This window comes from Lissotriton helveticus, chromosome 3_1 (genome assembly GCF_964261635.1).
Source record: "Lissotriton helveticus chromosome 3_1, aLisHel1.1, whole genome shotgun sequence".
In the NCBI taxonomy this organism is placed as follows: Eukaryota; Metazoa; Chordata; class Amphibia; order Caudata; family Salamandridae; genus Lissotriton; species Lissotriton helveticus.
The window spans coordinates 332,201,539-332,221,170 of NC_136061.1; the positions used below are offsets into that span (position 1 = coordinate 332,201,539).

The 19,632-nt window shown below is 40.6% G+C and overlaps 1 protein-coding gene across 1 annotated transcript in view; it reads right to left on the reverse strand.

Annotated features, from left to right (window-relative positions):
* The window catches only part of P2RX5 (purinergic receptor P2X 5), a 559,306-nt gene that overhangs the window by 190,956 nt on the left and 348,718 nt on the right, over positions 1-19,632 (reverse strand). The window lies entirely within an intron of this gene.

Below are 19,632 nucleotides of genomic sequence, written 5' to 3' on the forward strand. Positions count from 1 at the left end.
AGCCGTCTTGGTCCTGGGGGCTAGGCTAGCGACCACGAGGTCTTGTAATCTGGGGCACCAATCTGCCAAAGTACTGCTGGGAAGTGTGCTGGCGAGGGGTCTGCTGTGGGGAGGTGTTCCCTGAAAACCTGCATTTTGAAGCGAGAAAGGGAGTCAGCAGCATTGTTTAAAACACCAGGGACATGTTTGGCTCTAAAATTAGCATTCAGTTTAAGGCACCGCGGAACAATTTCCTTGATCAGACGAAGTATGAACGGACACCGCGCCCCCTGCTGATTGATACATTCCACCACTGTCATGTTATCTGACCAAAACACCACTGATTGGTTACATAGGTGTTCGGGCCAAACCATCAGTGCCACCCATATTGGAAAAAGTTCCAGGAAGCCAATGTTGCTGAGCAAACCCCATGTGTTCCATTCTTCTGGCCATTGTTGAGCAACCCACCTATTCCCTAGGATGGCACCAAAGCCCACACTACCGGCCGCATCAGTCCATAGTCCCAACTCCGCTGATGTCGTGAGCGGGTCGGGCCAGACCACCCTACCGTTAAAACCCTCCAGAAATGCCATCCAAATAAGCATATCCTGGCGAATTTCAGACGATAGGCGCGTGCGGTGGTGCTTTTCCTTCAGCCCCTTCATCGCGTGCGCGATGGAGCGAGAAAAGGGGCGAGCCATTGGGATGATTCTTAGTGCGAAATTCAGTTGCCCTACCACCTCCTGTAATTGCTGCAAAGTGACCTTCTCCTTCCGGAGGCATAACTGTAGCGATGTCTTGAATTTGCACACCTTGTCCTTAGGTAGTCTAAAACATCTCTCTATTGAGTCAATCTCTATGCCCAGAAATTCCAAGCAGGTGGTCGGGCCCACCGTCTTCCCAGGCGCAAGCGGGACCCCAAAAGCCCGCATGAGCACGCAGAATTCCTGCAATGCCAGTGCGCACTCCTGAGAACCCGGTGTACCGAGGAAGAGGAAATCATCTAAGTAATGCATGACCCTTTGATGGCCCGTCACTTGTCTCATGGCCCATTCAAGAAATGAACTAAACATCTCAAAGTAGGCGCAAGAAATAGAACAACCCATAGGCATGCATTTGTCCATGTAGAACCTATCCCTAAATGTGAAACCTAAAAGATGCTGGTCCGCCGGGTGAACTGGGAGGAGGCGGAAGGCGGACTCTATGTCTGATTTCGCCATCAGCGCCCCGGGTCCAGTGGCCTGCAATAAGGTGACAGCCTGATCAAAAGAGGCGTACTTAACACTACAGATACTTTCGTCAATGGCATCATTCAATGAGGCCCCCTTTGGCGCTGACAGGTTATGGATCAATCTGAATTGCCCCTTCTCTTTCTTGGGGACAACTCCCAGTGGGGAACACACAAAATTGGGTACTGGTACTGCAGAAAAAGGGCCAGATATCCTGCCTAAGGAAAGCTCCTTGTCAATTTTGGCGGCCACAACAGCCGGATTGTGTGTGACTGATAATTGATTTCTACAGTGCGCACTGCCTGTGTATCCCCCGGCCGGGATCCTAAAACCTTTAGAAAAACCTTCCTGGAGTAGGGTGGCCGCTTTGTGGTCAGGGTATCTGTTCAACAATGGGATCATTGCCACTACATCCACTGGAGTGGGGGGGCGTGACCTGTCTGACTTATAGTGGCTTTCCCCTACCCCTCTGTCCTGTGTTACCTTGCTTGGACCTACAGGTAGTTTCTGGGTGAGAGGGGTGCCCACAGGAGGCACATGCATGCCTAAACTTACACGCGGCCCTTGTGCAGGTACGCTTATTAAAATCCCAGCACACCCCTTTCTTCTCTGGTCCACCTGCCCTAAATTTCCCAGGTACTTCACTCGTTTGGGGGGGCCGAAAGGGCTGCTGCGGTCTAGTGAACACCTTGGCCGCACCGAACTGAGGGGGAGGTGCAGTGTCAGAGAACTGTTTGTGCCAAGCCAAGGAATCTACCGAGTCCCATGGCAACGATCTATTGAATTCCAATGCCTTCCTAAAATTGACATCATAACCCTTCCATGCATCCCCAGAATACTGTTGACTCCACCCCACAATCCTGCTCGAGTAGCAAGCCAATGCAGCCTGCAGATCTGGAGGACGCTCAGCCTTAATTGCAGTGAAAACAGCCCATGCTTGCATCCAATTATTGAGGTTTTCCTCAACCCTGAATCTAGTACACTGCGCCCTCCATTCACTTGGGAGCATCCACTCTTTCAGTGCCTTTGCCTGCTCCATTTCCCTATTATCCAACAATAAAGAATAAATGTACACGTATTTATCAGCCCAAATCATTTCTTTCACAGCTAATGACACATGCTGAGCTAGATTTTCGCTCCTGGAAGGTATCACACCGTCCCCCAAGAGCGGCAATGCCACTTCCTTACCAAGTGCGGGCACCGGGGGCGGCTGCCCTTTTACTCCGTCCAGCTGGGGAACACTTGGACCTGCAAGGGGAGAAGAAATCGGCAATGCAACACTGTCGGCGACCGGTGCTGATCTGATTCTTTCTACAAACCTTGCCGCCTCTGCCGCATGGTCTGCAGAATTCGGGAAGGCTCCCCCTTTTTGGAGCCATGGCATCATGGCCGTTAGCTGAGATAACAATTCGGGCGGCATTGAATCTACGTTACCCCCGGGACAACAGGTACCACTGGGGTTATGCCCAGTGGTCCTGGCACAGCTGGCGGGGCGGGCGCCGGGTGTGGCCCGCCTGAACCCGGGATTGTGGGCACCGGTGCGGGAGCAGACCCAGCGTCTACTGATTGACCTGCCGGCACCGGCACCACAGGGGCAATGGGTGTAGGCACATGCGGGGGTGGGACCACCGCGGGCGGTGCGGCGGGTAACGGATCCACTGGGCCTGGGGCTGGGACCGCCTCCTTGGGTCTCTTGGACCTAGGTTTCCCTTGCGGGGTGACAAATTCCCCTCTTGGCACTGGTGCCACCCTCTTGCGGATCGGTCTCCCGGACGGGCCCGGTACCTCGCCCTCTCTGTCCTCTAACCGAGCCTCCCGCTCCTTAATTTGTCCTAGCTGTTGCTTAATGTCGCTCATCTCCCGCATCATAGCCCGCATCATAGCCTCCATGTTGGACCCCCTTTTTCCACCCCTTGGACCTGGCATGATGCTTACCCCAAAACACCCGCTGCCTACTTAGTTCCCAACAGGTCAACTGTGTGTACCTTTCAGATGGAGGGTCACCAGGGGGCTTTCAGCACCATGCAACGGCGACCGCAACACTAGCGGCTTGTCCGCTTATGTAAGGGGGTGAGTAAACCTAATGTAGACCCACCCGGCGGCCACCAGGAGCGATGAATGCTAGCCCCCCGTACCCCTCTTACCGACCAGTCACTCGTCCTCGCCTGCGATAATGGTCTGCGGCCCCTGTTCACACCACGTTGCGTGCTGGATGCTCTTACGTCCTGTCCGCTAGTGAATGGCCCCAATAATGTCGTTAAATTGCCTGGAATTAAAAACTTGTGTTACCACCGTGTATAAGCGACATTCAAATTAACACTCCTTCCAAGGCCAGGACAATTCTGGACCCGTGTCTGCACTTATTCCCCAGAACTGTAAGGATATGACAATAAATCACTTAATAATCAAAATTACCACAATACATTAGTGAAAACCTTTCAAAAATTGTCACCTCGTTTTCAAGAAAATTGCACACTTTGTGTCACATCCAATACATGAATTATAACTAAACACTGCAGTGTAGCGTGAAAAACAATTACATAGATACACTTTGTGCCATGACACTAATAATAAATCACTTAATAACTAAAGTAATAACCTTGTAAGAAATGGCCCCTTGTTTCACCACACAATTGTACACTTTGTGTCACTTCATGAACAACAAATTACCTAATCATTAATGTAATGCAGCCGTAAAAATAAAATAAAACAGTTTCTTTCCTATAATTGTAAACTTTCACTAGGGGTCTCCCATCCAGGTGCTGCCCTGGTCGACCCTGCTTAGCTTCGAGCGTGACGCTTGTGTCCCGCTGTAACAACCTCTCCGCTTTGTCTCACCGAGGCGGGAAAACCCTTCTTTGTACCGCGTTACATATGCGGTTTAAATGACGCCGCTAACGGATCAAAACCGTCGCTCAACTTGCCCGCGGCTTTACGCTACTCTGTACCGCTTTACCTGGCCTCCCCGGTTTGTTCTATTGCCGGTATGGTACTCTAAACACAAAGCCGCTCAATACCCCGCAGCCTTACCCCGGCCCTCGTGGAGTCCCGGAGCACACCTCCGACGTGCGTTGGCCCGCTGCTCGTCCCTGCCCTACCCGCGCCAACAAATACCGCCTTTTCCTCGTCCCTCGGAGCGAGTTCCACGTCCTGGGACCTCTGCTGCCGCCTCGCGTCCTCCGCCGACGACCCTGGACAGAAAAGGGGAAAATCCACCACTGCCGCCGCACGTCCCAGGCCGATGCCGATCCAGGCAATCCCACGACGGCTCGGCTGGCTCCACGAACCGCTTCGTTGTACCTGCAAAATAAAAGCGGGAAAAATTACCAAACAAAGAAGCCCCGAACGCGGGGCACAACGTTCAGCGAGGGAGCGTCCAGGGACAAGGGGGTCTCCTGGGCGCTCCCTACCTCTTATTCCCGAGGGGCCGGGTGGCCCCTCCTAACGCCCGCCCCCCCCGACCCGGAACCAGTCCATTGATTCCGGGTCAGGAGGGGCGCCGGCCAATCGGCGGTGGGCCGCGCCCCCAGGGCACGCCCCCACCGTCGAAGGACCCGAGGGGAGAGGGGGTGAGGCGGTCGCCGCGCCGCCATGCGTGCGGGGGGGCCGAGGGCCCCCCCTTTTCATTTGTTGGTGGAAGAATTGGAGGCATGGGAGTTTGGGGGTCTAAGCGAAAATAGAAGGAGAGATGGAGAAATGCATACTAGGACGTAGACATGCTGTAAAGAATCAGATGACACATTTGCTAGATACAAAGGCCTCGCTGTCACCGGCTGCATTTGTCCCTCCCTATTCCACCAGTTCCACCAGTGCACTTGTCAGGCGCTGCATCTGCTTGTCCGTGTTTGAGCTCGGGCCCTAGCAATCTTCCTCATAAAGTAACATTTTCAGGTTCTTCTGACATCACATACTCCAGCATTCATAAAACAGTACCCCCGAGGACATCTTTTTGAAAATGTGGCATTATGCCGAAATTAACCACTGGAAAGGACTAACCTCATGCTGCTGCAAGGGGCAAAGCTCAAAGCCCTGGCAGGACTGGGCATTGTTTGACTCACAGAGAAGTTTCAAAGGGCATCAAAAGAGCTTCCCACACTAATGTGTGCACAGTGCAAAGCCTTCCATTATATAAAGTATAGCCACAAAAGCAGAAAGTTTGTAGGCCTCAGGTAAACAAATGTAGGTGTGGTGACAGATGTTTCCCTCTCAGGGCGGGCTTTAGTACAGTGCAACCAGTGCAGCCACACCTAGCGCTGAGCTTGTGGGGTGCTGTGTTTAGAAATAACGTATGTGTTCATAGGCACTTGCTGTAGAGTTCCTTGTGTGTCCAGCAGTTTTCAGGAAACAATAAAATAATCTAGATAACTGGTGATTAATGTTCCAGCTGGAGAGAGATCACAGTTTTGTCTAGTGGCAGTTTTTCCTCATCATAAAGTAGTGCAGAAGGTTATTATGTCTACGGCAAAGAAAGTGTACCATGTGGATCACTGAACTGTATTTTATGTGCATCGCTCAGTGGGAAACTGCTTTTGTCACAGAGATCCTTGTGTTACTTGCAGTTCATAAGTTAAATTCCTAATAAAGCACAGTGAACTTTGAACTGTCATCAAATAGCTGCATGCTAACTGCATGGTATAGGTTAGAAAGTTATGTTTTTCCCCAGTCTTCCATTAGATTAATGCTACTAAAAGGGTGTGTTTGGGAGGTATACATTCTGATTAGTAAAGTCAACTCCAACCACAGTGGTACATTTTAAATCCTAAGTTTGTGCTTCTCTAGACCAAACACTCTTAAAGTATACTGCCTACTAGTATGGATGGAATGTGATACATACACCTTGTAATACTCATTGTCTTATGTAACATTGCCTTTGGACTGATGTACACATGTATGATTCACTGTCTCTGTAATGTGATGTTAAGTGCTCTGACACCCTACACTGGCATCAGTAGCGCTAAAAAACAGATGAAATACATGTGTGATAGGGGCATTGGAGAGATGAGGGGCACTGTTGGAGCGTGGTAGTGAGGGAAACTGTAGAGAAGGTTGTTGGGAGGGGTGCCAAAAAAAGATTATCGCGACAGTGGCCACCAGCCCTAAAGCCATCCCTCCTCCCGCTTGGGAAATAACAACACCAGTGAAACTTGGATAAGCTCTTAATAACCTTCTAACAATCAGAGCACTACCCATTCTATGGTACATGGCCTTTAACTCTAGTTTTATTCTCCGTTCTGACCTACATGGTGGGCTCCACCCCTGATAGGTAGTAACCAGCGAAACACTCCATTTTCCATCCGATGCAAATATTGTTTTTATTTAGATGGCACCTAATTTCATATAGGATACATTTTTTTTAAAACCATATTTTTACAAATGGTCCTGCTGTTTTCGTTTAAAACACCTTGAAAAGCACCTTAAATCCCTTATTGTAATTTGATTTTTTCTTACTCATGACAAACTCTATTCCTTTAATGCAATGTGATTACTCTTTATTCTATTGGTTGATTGATTCTCTCTCCTGACTTGTAGGTGCCTATACTCTACTGCCTCTACCTTGCGCTCTTTCCTTTCTTTTTTCATTGTCAAAGATCTTTCAGATGCATAGCATATAAATATTTTTGTATACCTATTCACCAAAAAAAAACTAAAGTTTCCAATGGTACCCGAAGCTTACCACACAAGAATTGTCAAAGTTAATATATTTTGCATTTGCGTAGTTCATATGCACAAAATACACGTGCACAGAAGGTGCAAATAACAATTGGTGCTTATTATAATTAGAATACACAAGCTTTGTTTACCCAGTGGCATAACAACAGCCCTCTGCAGCTCCAGAGGGCCCCCTCTGGCATTGTGCATTAGGGTTGGCTGAGAGCTCCTGACTGGGTCCGGAGTGTGGGCCCTCTGGACACCATGTACTTTGCAGGGGGGTCCCCTCGAGTTTCATTACGCCATTGTGTTTACCATTCGTGAATAGAATGTTAATTAAACAATGGACAACTATTAAGCTGTGCACACTGTATTTCTGGCTTGTCCCTATGATGATTAAGTCCATATTTTACAGGGACTCATTAAATAATTTCCGCTTTTCCATACTTCAAAGGTCCATCTGATATGTGGGTTTTTATATCGCTGCATTTTGTGCAATGAAAGCACCCAAACTTATAATATAAATACATATAAAACCAAAATATAATTTGGCTCTGATAAGACCTTCATCGGGCTATTAACTAAGGTAGCTTACACCTGGGAGTCAGCTACAGGTTCAAGTTTACTCTTACACTTTTAAGTAAATTTACTACTTTTTGATATTCTTCATTTAAGAATGGAAGGTTACTCAAAAGTGCAGAAAGACAGAAACAAACAAAGAAAAAATATGAATGAAAGAAGGAAACAAACCTACAAAAAAAGAAAGGAAAGAAAGAAAAGAAAGAAAGAAAGGAAAAAAGAATGAAAGAGAGAAAGCAAGAAAGATGCCAAGAAACAAAGACCAAAGAAGGAAAGAAGTATAGAAAAAAGATGGAATGAGAAAAGGAAAGAAGGAAGGCAAGAAGGAAAGAAATATAATGAAAGATGAAGCAGGAAGAAGGAAAGAGACAGAAACAAAGAAAGAAGGAAGGAAGAAATGAAGGAAAAAATAAATACAGAAAGAAAGAACGAGAAAGAAAAAAACAAAAAAGAATGAAAGTAGGAAGAAACAAAGAAATTAGGAAACAAATAAAAAAAGAAAGGAGAGAAAGTAAAAGAGTATAACTTAATACAGACCAGTGTAAACATTAAAACAATCTGCTATGCTGTGAAATAGCAGCATTGAGAAAAACAAAACATTCCAAAAGGAATCTACAACAGCATTGGAAGTAGGAGGGATCTGATAAAGATGGAATGTGCATCAAAATCATCATGCTACCACATCAGGCTAACACAAAGGCAACACTAAACTAATTATAAACTAAAAACAAATACACTGGTTCTGAAGGGAACTAGTGTGTGTGCGGATGGTCTCCTTGTGAGAGAGCAAAATACAGTCACTCAAAGTGAAGTTAACCACTGGTTTAAGGAGGCTGGCCCATTCCTCCATGTTGTATGCTCTAATGTGTGAAAGCAAAATGTGTGTGAGACCACAACAGACCCATAGATGAAGAGGGGTGGTTGAAAGCCCCTATATGTAAGTATATTATACATATTGAACATATTATAGCAAAATTAAAATGTATTGGCTAGCACTAGACCTAAATAGGACCAGTAGTATGTCCATAACCTACCACTGGTACTGGAAAATATATACATATGCAAAATATCTACTGTAATCCGGACGCCCACCCATGGGGCTGGTAATGTATACAGCCATTCGACAATGGAGGAAAGAAACTAACTTTGGGGGCCCCATATAGAAAGTTGGATGCTCTGTTTTGGTGTCTGCCCCTCTGTTACGAAGTATTGATACTCAGGATTACAGGGAGCTCTATGCCAACTTGTAGGAACATTATTTCAAGAAGATGAATTTCACGGTTGAATCTCCACTCTCTGGACTAGTACAGAGAAATTTTCATGTGCAAGAAAAGTCTTGGACCTGCACCGCATAAAGGCACCATGTAAAGCTGAGTCGGAGGGCACGGCACAGCTGATGCACTTTGTGGTAATACTCAGGGTTGGGCCACGCAAATACAGGGCATGGCTATAAACCACTTCTGGAGGTGCTTTGTGAATATCTGTGTGGCCAGGCAGGTGAACCCGACATACTAATGTCGGGTGGAAAGTAATTACGTTTGATTTTATCTTATATTGATAGGAAGTGTTGACTTTTCCCATTCTGTCACAACAGGTTTGAATGTGACACACACAGGATTCAAGACAAACACAGCAACAATCTTTGAATTAAGCAGTTCACTCCACATCCAATTTATTATTTGAACAGTTAAAAAAAGTTAGAGAAACATTCCAAAATAGCATTATCTGAATGGTGGGGAGCAACTTCTTTGCCACAATACATAGATACTGATATAGTTCGTAGAGAACTAAGAATTGTTATGATTCCATCATATGACAAACCTAACCCTAAAATTTTGGAGGAGTGGGCACAACATTCAGGTTCATACTCTAAAAGGTTGATGCAGAATTTAGTGAAATATGTATTACAGGACAGGGAGGCATCTTTAAAAATGATTGAAGAAATAGAGGAATGGCTCAAGACAAGACAGGGAAAAGACGAAATTAATAGGACATTGGATACTCTGGAGAATCAAATCAAATTAAGGAAACAATAAAAATATACTGAAGATTGTGCAACAGGTCATATATTAACTTTTAGCAGAAGTGTTGAATCCTTACACAGAGAAGAAAAATATGAACATATTTAAAGACAATATGCGGACACTATTTCTGACATGCTGAGAGACAGTGATACCTCACACAAGTGAATCTATGACATCAGAAGGCTATGGGAAATTCTATGATCAAGGATGAGGGAGGTAGAAGTATTGATCCATTCAACTTCCACTCTATATATCAAAAAAATCAATGGAGAATGGATCACTTGTAGACTACAGCACCGGGGTTTTTTGGGACGCCATTCTTAAAAAACCCTCATACACGCACGTTTTTCGTTAAGGTGGTATATCTTGATTTTCCACCAAGCAACGTAGCGTAGGTGCATCATCATAGGGTTCTTTTTTTGTATATGCAACCTCCACCAGGAGGTACCCACTGGTATTGTAGCAGTGTTCCAGAAATAGTGCTCCAAAAAGTGAAAAGAGTTTAAAAATGTTGTGATCTAAAAAATAAATTGTATTAAAGATATAGATCAACTGTAATGAAAGGTCGAGTTACTGAACCTTTTGTACATAAAAGGTGGTCAACATGTTTCAGCCCCACTGTGCCCAGCCGGGTCTAAGGGGCTTTTGTCAGGACCGGGATGGGATATATTAAAAGATTAATAATACTTGCACGATTTGTGTAGTATCACTGTGGAGCAATTCCCCACGTGTTTGTTCTACAAGGTCAGTAGTACCTGTGAATGAAAGAAATAACTAATAGTTATCTTGTATTGCATATTGCCCTATGATCGTAACTAACAAAACTCTTGTTTGTGAATTCTTTTATAGGGAGAAGATTTAGGAGTGCATTGGTGAACTTGGTACCGAGGCGTTACAAGTTTGATCTGAATTTGCTAATAAAATTTAATCTGAATAAATAGTGCAGGTGTCTTCATTTCTTATCAAAAGGAACATATGATGTTGTCTAGATTGTCACTGTATTTCAATGTGCAAACTCGCGTTTTTTTTATAGCAATGACTCTATATTTGCGCTCCTGTACGGATTGCAAATGGAGGACATCGCGTTTCATATCTATAATAGATAAACATCAAGTTAATGACTAGAGATATTGTTCAATTTCCGTTAATCTATATATAAAACACACTAGTTAGACTGATGCTTGGTGGGTGGATTAAAATGGTAAATGAAACTAACAACGCGTATTTGACCAAGTGCGCGTTATTTACTTATAAGACTCATACCTTGGTTTTCATGAATCAAGTTTTCATCGGGGATTCGAGAGACGTTTAGTTCCTCACCTGTGGTGTGGAGCAAGAAGGTTAGAATACAGAACAATCGGACTAGATGGAATGAGGATGACTCTGTCGGCGTGGTGGATCTCACCGGCTCTGCGGGATTTCCTCGCTGGTGCTGTCTCTGCCCCCGGAAATGGCTGGCGATGTTTCCTGGTCCTCTTTTAGTGTTGGTAGTTAATAAACACTAAAGAGAGACTGCCGTATGTGGTATATACGAAAGGAATAGAATCATAGGATTGAATGAACAAAATATTTTTACCATGGTTAAAGATATGAATTTAGTGTTGCTTTTGAATTAATTAGCTGAAATGCTCGTCTGTACCACGTGATCCCTTATATTAGTGAACACTAAAAAGAGACTACTATGTGTAGTGTACAAAATGTTCTTATCATATTTGTTGAGCAGATTAACTGCACAAAGACATTTGCAATGAACTGTGGTGGGAACATTCGTTTGAAGAAAAAAATAATGTACATTAAGGGTACTCCTATACACCATACTCCTTGTTTTCCATACTTAGGTATTTTGTTTGATCAAACTGGAAACTGGACGAATGCAATACAGGCCAGAAACTTACTTTTTTCTAAATCGATCATGGCAGTCAAATCTTTTAGTAAAAAACTGGGCAAAAAAACGGTCAAAGAACTTATTTATATATATAAATCTAGCTGTGTCCCAGTAGCACTTTATGGGGCTGGCTTATGGGGAAACTCAGATGTTTATAAATTACAAGTGACCGAAAATGACTTCCTACATTACCTATTGTCTCTCCCTAGGAGCATGTCCAATTACAATTGCCATACTGAACTGGGAATACCATCCCTAGAAGACCTAATCAGAGTTCAACCTATTTTATTATGGCATCGTGTTTGGTGTAATGAGAAATGTCACCTAAATAGACTCATACTAAGAGATGTGTTAAAACTTGATGGGGCTAAAGACATAAAATGGGTTTGTTATATTAAATTAGTCTGTAAGAATATTAAACATCCAGAGTTTTTTGACGACCCTGAAACTCTGCTTGGGATCACCAGAAAAAACCTAAAAATCCTGTGTCTGGCTTTTTTCCATGACCAAAGACAAGTAGGTGAATTAACGAAAAAAACTGTGATCTCTCATCAATTGGCTACTAATGCCAACTCCATTCAACCCTACCTTAAATTAGACATGAAAGAACAGGAAAGATTTTTATTAATAAGATTCAGATTTGGAATTCTTTTCAGATCACTAAGCTTCCCCGTTATGAATGACTGGGCAAGGGTCTTGCCTAAATGTCCCTGTGATTGTATTTCTGATCAATCAGATATACACATATTATTTTTTTGTAGATTTTATTCGTTATCCAGAAAGAGGTGGATTGTGCCTATCTTAAAAGATATGGATGTGAGATTTTGTCGCCCAGCCTTTTTGGCTATTCTGACACTAGAGGATATTTTTACTGTTTCTTCTATTGTGACTTATCTCAAAAGTGTATTTTATTTGCGTAAAACTATGTTAATGTGATTTCCATTTACGTTTTATTTTTATGAAGTATGTACATCTTTTATCTGTGTTTATAATTGTTTTATTCCTGTTTATTTTGTAATGTGATTTCTATGTACTTTTATGGCTATGAAATATAGTCGAATAAAGTTTATTGACCTGACCTGACTACTATGTGTAGTGTACAAAATGTTCTTATCATATTTGTTGAGCGAACCAAGTTTTAATGTAGTAGTCGTATTTGAAAATGCAAGTCTTGGTAGAAGGAATGAAGGAATCAAGGAGAGTCTGCTGTATTAAAATTGATCAGTTGGCTAATTAATGGGGTGGACACTCATTTTGGTTCATTGGTGTTTATTTTAGAAGAAATGGTGCCATTGTATATCATCATTCATCCCTTCGCCATTACTTTTCAATCGGTCTACCCATCTTTGTTCCTTTTCATATAGGATTTTCTCCGCATTATTGTTTTTTATGGTCAACATTTCTATGATTGTCCACTTTATGTCATCAGCTTTGTGATTAAAATCAAGGAAGTGTTTGCTCATTTTAGTTGTGACTTTCTTTGTGTTGATATTACTTTTATGTTCGCCAATTCTTATTTTGACTTTTCGGCATGTCATCCCGATGTATTTCAATCCACACGGGCATGTTATCATATAAATAACATGTGAGGAATTACAATTCATGTGTTGACGTTGTGTCCATAATAGTTTATCCGATAGTTGCAATTCTTTAGTTGGTGATGTTAACTTGCAAACAATGCAGGATCCACATGGGTAATGTCCAGTAATTGGGGTCATGTTCCAAGACCTGGTGATGCTCTCACATCTGGGAGTCATTCGTGGTCTAGTATGGACCAACACATCTCTCAGGTTTTTCGTCCTGCGATTTGCAAACCTTGGTTTAGGCCACATACGGCAGTCTCTCTTTAGTGTTTATTAACTATCAACACTAAAAGAGGACCAGGAAATATCGCCACCCATTTCCGGAGGCAGAGACAGCACCAGCGAGGAAATCCCGCAGAGCCGGTGAGATCCGCCACGCCGACAGAGTCATCCTCATTCCATCTAGTAAGATTGTTCTGTATTCTAACCTTCTTGCTCCACACCACAGGTGAGGAACTAAACATCTCTTGAATCCCCGATGAAAACTTAATTCATGAAAACCAAGGTATGAGTCTGATAAGTAAATAACACGCACTTGGTCAAATACGCGTTGTTAGTTTCATTTACCATTTTAATCCACCCACCAAGCATCAGTCTAACTAGTGTGTTTTAGATATAGATTAGCAGAAATTGAACAATATCTCTAGTCATTACCTTGATGTTTATCTATTATAGATATGAAAAGGGATGTCCTCCATTTGCAATCCGTACAGAAGCGCAAATATAGAGTCATCGGTATCAAAAACCGCGAGTTTGCACATTGAAATACAGTGACAATCTAGACGACATCATATGTTCCTTTTGATAAGAAATGAAGACACATGCACTGTTTATTCAGATTAAATTTTATTAGCAAATTCAGATCAAACTTGTAACGCCTCGGTACCAAGTTCACCAATACACTCCAAAATCTTCTCCCTATAAAAGAATTCACAAACAAGAGTTTTGTTAGTTACGATCATAGGGCAATATGCAATACAAGATAACTACTAGTTATTTCTTTCAATCACAGGTACTACTGACCTTGTAGAACAAACACGTGGGGAATTGCTCCACAGTGATACTACACAAATCGTGCAAGTATTATTAATATTTTAATATATTCCATCCCGGTCCTGACGAAAGCCCCTTAGACCCGGCTGGGCACAGTGGGGCTGACACATGTTGACCACCTTTTATGTACAAAAGGTTCAGTAACTCGACCTTTCATTACAGTTAAAACATTTGTTTAGTATCTTTTGATCTATATCTTTAATACATTTATTTTTTAGATCGCAAGATTTTAAACTCTTTTCACTTTTTTGGAGCACTATTTCTGGAACACTGCTACAATACCAGTGGGTACCTCCTGGTAGAGGTTGCATATACAAAAAAATAACCCTATGATGATGCACCCACGCTACGTTGCTTGGTGGAAAATCAAGATATACCACCTTACCGAAGAACGTGCGTGTATGAGGGTTTCTTAAGAAGGGCGTCCCAAAAAACCCCTGTGCTGTAGTCTACAAGTGATCCATTCTACATTGATTTTTTTGGGCTATGGGAAATGTCAGACCTTTTTTAGACGAATACTGCCTCTTACGAAAGGGGTGGAAACAGGTTCCTCAGCAAGAAATAGGACCGTGCTAGGGAAGAGGTTGAGGCACAAAATACAGAGGAAGAGGACGAAATATCAATGAGAGCGATGGAGGAGAACAAACAAAGAGCAACCCAGAAGGGTCAGAAGAAGGAACAGTTTTGACAGAGGTAAATCTAAATGCCAATGTAATCAATCTATCAGATAGATTGCTTACCCAAGAAGAACTTGGTGCGTTAAATTTTGACCTGTCATTCTGCCAGGGTAGTGATTTGATTATGTTCAGACCAGGTCTTAATTTGAGCTGATGCGCCACCATGTACTATTTACACCCTTGTAAATATTGAAATTAGGGTAATTATAAATGAAAGTAATTTATAAAAGTGATTTGATATACCCTAGATGCTTTGGATTTACATTTCTTTTGATTACCTTGAAAATGAATAAATTATTGAATTTTCAGAATAACTTGAAGAAATAGTTCCTACCCGACAGAACCATTTGTATACTTTATCACTACTGCCCAGGTTCTGAGGGATACTGGGTTACCCCGTTGTGACTTACTGCCTTCAGGTACAGCCAGACTTGTTAGTCAGGGGGGCGGAGCATTCCTTTAGGAAAGGGCCTGGCTTGGGCCCAGTCACTCCCATAGCTCATTTTAGCTGCTGCACCAGCTTTAACAAGGAATTCTTCATAGCTACCAATATTTCTCCTCATTCTTTCTACTTTTTACGAATTTTTGACTCCCAATATTATATTTAAAAAATGGATAATAAAAATACTCTTCACACTAAAAGGAGACAGCAGGTTTTACCTCCGCCAATTAAATCAAAGGCGATAGAATCACCAGAACCTTCAATATCCTTAACATTGGAAGAAATTCAAGCACTTGGTATCAATACAGATTCCATTGCCTCAGAGATTAAAAATGTGCGAAAGGTAATGGCGATTTTGTCAATGAAAATCTCTGATAATGCTGTTAAAATATAAGATAATAAGGCTAAGATTGAAACTTTTACCCCGCTTGTAGCAAAAATATCATCTATGTCTATGTGGCTTTTATTTATAGAAAATCGCAACAGACAATACATCTTACGCATTTTTAATTTGCCAGAGGATGTTGAGGGTGGCAATTGCAGAATATATTTGGAAAATCTGTTTCCGGGCCTTCTGCAAATTAAATTTCCAGAAAACTTTGAGATTGATAAGGCCCACAGGATACCCTCCCATTCCATTCCTCAACATACTAAACCTCAATAAATGATATTCAAAGTTCTCCGACATCACCACCTAGTTTTGAATCGAAAAGCAGCACGAGAAATCCCTTCTTTGATGGTCAATTTGAATAAAATCTAAATTCATCAGGATTTTGCTAAGGAGACAGTTTCAATTCACAAACAATTCACTGCTCTTCGTCCTCAACTACGAAGTCTTGGATTCAAATATGGTCTTATTGACCCTTCAACAATGCGTATCTGGAAAGACAATCTTTCAAAACCGTCCTGATGATTTACAACAGTTTTTGGATCATAGCAATCCATGGATACACATGACTCTAATACTTGACTACATCTAGCTGCATTTGTTCTGACTTACTAATGGTTTATTATTACATAGGGGTCCAACAGTTCCGGTCATGCTTGTAAAGCGTATGTGCGTTTCATTCTTGATATTTATGTACTCTGTTTGTAATTTTTTTACTTTTTTTACTTTCTTCCTGTCCTTTTCCTAATTCTGGAGTTACTATTTTCTCTTATTACTTCTCTATTGCTTTCTTTCCTCTTCTTGATTTTTATTTTCTCTTTCTTCAGTATGGATAATGTCCACAATATTAAAGTTGTTTCACTAAATGTTAAAGGATTACGTCATCCAGTTAAACGTACAAAATGTTAGATTATTTAGGTAGTTGTAAGGCAGATATTTGTTTTGTTCAAGAGACTCATATAGATGACAAAATCTTAAATTATATAATAAAAGTATGTGGATACTATTGTTTTGTTGCCTGCTAATGGTAAAAAAAATGATGTGGCTATTATTTTTGCAAAAGTGGCAAGTTTTGAGTAAAATTCAGATGCGGATGGACGATATATAATAGTTAAAATTAAAGTTCATGATTCAGTCATATTTTTACTTAATGTTTATGGTCCTACTGCAGATAACCCTGTTTTGGACTAATATTACCAATGAGGTTCTAAAGTTGGGTAAAGTTCCTTTAATTGTTGGGGGTGATTTTAATGTTATTGCTGACCCATTATTAGATAGACTGTCTAGTACTAAATTTCGCCCTCCTAAGGTTTTCATGCTTTTAAATCATTTATTCATACCACCAAGTCAGTTGACATTTGGCGATTGCATTTCCGTACAGAAAAATGTTTTACATTCTTTTCCAACCCACATATATCACATTCTAGGATTGATTATTTATTAATCTCCACACAATTAATCCAATCTGTACAAACTCCTAAGATTGGTAATATTGACATTTCAGATCATACCTTGATTTCTTTTGTTCTGAATTTTACTTCAACTTTTACAAAACAATCTAGATGGCGTATGAATACTGGAATTGTTCTTAATGAACATAATAAGCCAAAAATCTTAAATGCTATACAAGATTATTTTTTACTCAACCCTGAAGATTCCACTTCCATGGTCAATAGATGGGACGCCTACATTAGAGGTATAACTAATTCTATTATGGCATACAAAAATAAAACATTTAATGCTCATATCAGGAATTTGGAAAAGGAAATTGCATAATTTGAGAGACTTTTTATTACGTCCAATGACCCTCAATTCAGAGTCAAACTACAAAAGCTTCAATATGAATTTAACTCAATCCTTAGTAAAAGAGCTGGTATCCAAATCTCTTATTCAAAAGCTACATTTTGTTTTAATGCCAACAGATCTGGGAAAACTTTGAGCTAATTATTTACGTATAAAAAAAGAAAAAAGTCAAATTACTTCAATTCATGGCCCTAATGTCAAAATTGCACTATCTCACAATGATATTGTTAAAGAATTTTTAGATTTTTACTCTAATCTATATAACAAACCCGATTTTCATGATGCCTCCTTAATTGACTCTTTTTTAACTACATGTGATTTGCCCAAGATTTCACAATCAGATAGACTTAGGCTGGATTTACCTATTACTACAGATGAAATTTTAGCAGCCATAAAATCTCTTTAAAAAAATAAGTCTCCTGGCCTGACAGTATCACAGCAGAGTTTTATAAAGAATTTCAATCTCAAATTCTGCCTTTTTTATCTCAACTTTTTACTTTTTTTCTCAGGTTATTTTACTGATGCTCTAATTATTGTACTCCCCACACCAGATAAAGACCCCACTCTTGTTTCAAATTTTGTCCTAAATCTTTAATTAATCATGACTGTAAATTATATGCTAAAATACTTGCTTCTAGATTGGCCCCTGTATTAGATTTTATTATACACCCAGATCAATCAGGTTTTATGAAGAATAGATACTCTACATATAACACAAGAACCTTACTACATGTTCTTGAACAAAGTTCCACTTTAACTTCCCCTTCAGGTATTTTGGCTTTGGATGCAGAGAAAGCTTTCGATAAAATTCATTGGCAATTTTTATTTCAGAGCTTGTTATCATTTAATTTTGGTCCTACGTTTATTCACATGATTTCTGCTCTATATTATGCTCCTACTGCTTGTTTATTTATCAGTGGCCAAGTGTCACGTCAGTTTTCCCCGTTTAAGAGGCACAAGACAAGGCTGCCCCCTTTCTCCACTTTTATTTCTAATTGGAATTTAGCCTTTTTTTACTCATATAAGAAAATGTGATCATATTAAAGGAATCATGATGAAGGTGATTACTATCAAAACCCTGGCTTATGCTGATGATGTGCTTTTATTTATTAGTGATCCTATATCCTCAGTTCCCTCATTATTAAACATTTTTACAAAATATTCCATGGTTTCTGGTTACAAACTTAATATTAATAAAACTGAATTTATTCCCTTAAACATCTTTTGTACTCATGATATGTTACCTATGAATGATATTATTTGGCAAAAAGACAAATTAAAATATCTTGGTATTTTATTTTCATCTTCCTTCCAATAAAGCAACATTATCATTGAATAGTAACGTTATCTTAAATTATATTAAAGAGAAAACGTCTACGTGGGCCTCACTTCATCTCTCCTGGTGGGGTAGAATGGATTCCATTAAAATCACTATAACTCCAAAAAAAATGTATACCCCTTGCTATGATTCCTACTCAGTTTCCAGTGAAATTTCATAAAGATATTGATGGACTGCTCTCCAAATTTCTTTGGAACAATAAATCACCTCGTCTTAGTTATAAAAAATTAAACCTACCCAAATGTAATGCTGGCTTTGGCTTGCCTGACTTTTTTCTATATCACAAAGCATTTATTTTGAAACAAAGTTCTATATGGTTTAATCCTTTCTGTTTAAATAATCCTCCAACTTGGTTTCATATAGAAAGATCTATAGTAAATCCTTTTCCATTACCAACCTTACCAACAATGTCTAATAAATCAACAATTTTGCAGCAATCTATTATTAAATCCACTAAACAAATTTTTAAAGACTTGGATTCAGATTTTTTATCTCCCATGGTTGGCACTGAAGACTTGTCATTATGGCATAGTAATGGTTTTAAATTGAATAGAAATGTTAATTTCTGGAATTCCCGGATTAAGGCTGGTATTTTTTTAACTTAAAGACATCTATTCCAACAATGCTTTCATATCCTTTGAAGCTTTACAAACAAAATTCAGTTTTACCTCGATCTGATTTTATTAAATTTGAGTATTTATGTAATTCAATTTTAGATTCTTTCCCACATGGTATTCCGTATAATGTTAAAGCAGATTTAGTAGTATATATTCAAACTATCTCTATGTCACCACATACTGTTTCTCTTCTATATAAAAAATTATCTCATTCTATTGGAAACAATTTAAATATAATATCAGTTTTTTGGAATAATGAACTCTCACTTTCTTTATCTAATGATACTTGGAAGATTATTTGGCTTAATAGTATTTCAGGCTGGCTACCTGTTTCGCTTCCCCAAACCAATTCTTATATTTTATTCAATTGTTTATGGGCACCAGT